This window comes from Gossypium arboreum, chromosome 11 (genome assembly GCF_025698485.1).
Source record: "Gossypium arboreum isolate Shixiya-1 chromosome 11, ASM2569848v2, whole genome shotgun sequence".
Taxonomy (NCBI): domain Eukaryota; kingdom Viridiplantae; phylum Streptophyta; class Magnoliopsida; order Malvales; family Malvaceae; genus Gossypium; species Gossypium arboreum.
In genome coordinates, this window is record NC_069080.1 from 31,600,553 (window position 1) to 31,604,177 (window position 3,625).

At 37.0% G+C, this 3,625-nt stretch overlaps 1 non-coding gene across 1 annotated transcript; it reads left to right on the top strand.

Annotated features, from left to right (window-relative positions):
* Positions 1–1,627: 1,627 nt before the first annotated feature.
* LOC128284702 (small nucleolar RNA R71) lies at positions 1,628–1,734 on the top strand. Its single transcript, XR_008275125.1, has one exon. It is a non-coding gene; the product is annotated as a small nucleolar RNA R71 (small nucleolar RNA).
* Positions 1,735–3,625: the final 1,891 nt, after the last annotated feature.

The window sequence follows — 3,625 nt, forward strand, 5'->3', positions numbered from 1 at the left end:
TGATCATCCTGAACACGCATAGTAAGCTCGCCCTTCTGCACATCAATAAGGGTCCTTCCGGTTGCTAAGAACGGTCTTCCTAAGAAAATTGACACTTCTTTTTCTGCTTCAAAGTCTAGGATAACAAAATCAGCAGGGAAGATAAATTTATCTACACGTACCAATACGTCCTCGATTTTTCCTTCTGGATGTGCTAATGATTGATCTGCTAATTGAAGTGTAACCGTAGTATGTCTAACTTCACCTATCCCCAACTTTCTAAATATTGACATAGGCATCAAGTTGATATTCGCAGCCAAGTCACATAGTGTCTTACCACAATATGTTGTCCAATGTTGCAAGGTATGGTAAAACATCCAGGATCTTTCAATTTTGGTGGTAGTTTGTCTTGAAGATATGCACTGCATTCATTCGTCAGAGCTACCGTATCAAATTCTCCGAGTCTTTATTTTTTGGATAGGATATCCTTCATGAATTTGATGTAGTTTGGTATTTGCTCAAGTGCTTCACTCAACGGGATGTTGATATGAAGTTGCTTGAGTACGTCTAGGAACTTTTTGAATTGAATCTCCTGCTTTTGCTTTTGAAGTCTTTGAGGGTAGGGTGGTGGTGGTTTTTTTACTGGAATTGGTTGATTCGTCTTATGTGGCAATTCTGCATCTGACGGGGTTGTTAGTTTATCAAAACTAGCTAGTTCTGTAATTGCATTGTCAGGTTTTGCAGATTTTGGTTCTAGTGAAACTGGAATTTCAACGCTCAATTGAACTTCCTCTGATTCTTGAGCATCAGCTTGCTCCTTTTAAGCTTCAATGGTGTTGGGTTCTACTGTCTTTCCACTCCTCAATGTTAATGCTTTGCAATGCTCCTTCCCCGGATTCCTCAGTTTTTTCGTATCACTAGGTAAAGCACCTTATGGTCGGTTCCTGAGTTCAGTTGCAAGCTGGCCTATTTGGTTTTCTAGGTTTTTCAATGTAGCTGCTTGGCTTTGGATTAAGGTGTCATTCTTAGCCATGTATGCCTTCAACATATTTTCTAAGCCATTGGATGGTTCAGCTTGGGTTGGTTTCTGAACTTGTTGGGGAAAACTTGGTGGCTGGGTTGATCTAGGTTGGGCGTAAGTATTACTGGTTCCAGCTCCTTGGTTACTCCGGGAAAAATTCAAGTGGTTTCGCCATGATAGGTTATAAAAATTGGATTGCAGTCCTTGCCTTCCTCGGTTTGGTTCTAGTTACCTATGTAATACATGGATTCTGGGTTTGATGGACGTCCTTCGAACAAATGTCCTTCCCCACAATAAACACAGGCTATATTTTCAAATTGATTTGGTGGCTGTGCTGCAAAACTGTTAGACCTATTAGCAGTAAGATTTTTAAGCATTGAAGATATTGATGATACTTGATATGCGAGTGAAGTAACAGCATCTGCATCATGTATTCTAGCAACTCGTCTTCCTAACGTTGCACGGTTGGTTGGCCATTGGTAATTTTTGTTAGAAATCCTCTCGATAATTTCATAAACCTCATTATAAGACTTAGAAAGGAGAACACCATTAGCAGAAGCATCCACTACCATCCTCGTGTGAGCATTGAGACCATTATAAAATGTCTCAAGTTAGATGTAATGTAGGATTCCATGATGAGGGCACTTTCATAATAACTCTTTGTACCTTTCCCATTCCTCATACAAGGACTCATCATCCATTTGTTGGAAGGCAGTGATCTCGTTCCTTAACTTAGCATTTTTGCTAGGTAGGAAATACTTCATAAGGAATTTTTCTGCTAACTCTTGCCATGTGGAAATTGAGTTCGGTGGCAGTGAGTTCAACCAGGCTCGAGCTCTGTCCCTCAGCAAATATGGGAATAGCTTCAATCGTAATGCATCTTCGGGCACTCTGGCTAACTTGAAAGAATAGTTCACTCCATAAATAGTCTTAAGTGTAGGTGAGGATCTTCGGTAGGCATTCCACTGAATTGGCCCACTGTCTGAAGCATCTGGAATATGAATGGCTTCAACTCGAACTGTTGTGCCTCAATTTCAAGTCTCTTAGTACCCAGATTAAGATCATTAAATACTGGCACGGCATACTGTCATAAAGCTCTATCCTTATCATCAGCAATAAGAACAGAATTTTGAGCAGGGTTTGCTCTGTTTCCTTGGATTGGATTTTCGAAGTTTATCTCTTCGGTCCTCCTTAGATTCGCTTGACTTTTTCGCTGTCGAAAAGTTCTTTCTATCTCAGGGTCTACAGGGAGTAGGTCAATAATTCGGTCAATACTCATAAACACCTTAAATAAACACAGAAAATTAATTAAGTTAAAAATTAAACAGAAAAAATAAACCAAAATGTAAACTAAAAAATTCATAAATAATGACTTTTTAAAACAGTCCCCGGCAATGGCGCCAACAACTTGGAATGACAGAAATGTGCAAGTGTACACAATCGCAACAAGTAATAAAGTGACAAGTAAATGTCGAGTTATCATACCCACAGGGACTGTGAAAAGGATTATTTATGAATGCAATTTAAAACACTTTGGTGAAGAAAAATATTTTGTTTAAAGAGGGTGATTAAAAACTTAAGAAAATTAAAATAAATAAAAAATGAAGTAAAAGAAAGTTCTAATGCACGATTTCAGAATAAGATTTAATCAAGATGATATAATTGTGTTGGATTAATTACACTTCTCATCTTAGAATTATTATGTTTATGTTGTTATGAATAAAATCACGGCAACCCTGTAATTTGCTAACTTATGAACATACTTACATACCAAAATCCATTCATCTCTTGACATATCCCTATTTCAATTCAACCGACTAAACAGATTCTAGTCAGCAAAAATGTTAGTGCACATACATACTCATTAAACTAAACTAATCTCTTGCATATCCCTATGTCAATTCAAATGATTAATTAAATCTAACAAGCATATAAAAGACTATGTGAGGTAACAAGGTATCCCTACCTTGAAACAGTTTAATCACAATAATCTTGCAAGTTATTCAAGGCAATAATATCGCCAGAGACATTGCTAATTTAACCTTCAGCTACCTTAGAAGAATAAACATGCACTGATCAAGTACTGTGTCAATTAATTACAATTTCAATCCATTTAAATAATTAACCCATTAGTTACCTTACAGTCATAACGCAAGAATAACTTAGGCATGATTTTACTTAATCAAGCATTTTACCGAGGCCTATAACAACATAAACACAATTTTAACAATTTAAGAAGACGAAATGCAATTAACCCAACACGAATTAAATTCAAGCTAAGCTAATTAAATTAACCATTCCAACAATATGAATACTCATAGATATGTTCATCATAACAACAACAAAAATTAAAGAGATAGGGAACAAGAAACAAATCTGGTGGTTTTCCGAGGCTTGACTTGGTTGCTCCATTCTTCCTTCTTGTTGTCCTGGCCGATCAATGCTTCGATGAACACTTAATTGTTGCTCCAAAATGGTTGAAGAGCACTCCTTTTCCAAGGGAAGAAATCGGCACAAGAGCACGGGAATTGAAATGGAAAAATGAGAGAAAAAGAATGAGAGATGAGAGAAGTGTTGTGAAATGAATAAGGAAAGAATGAGATGCTTTGAATGATCAACCAAAGG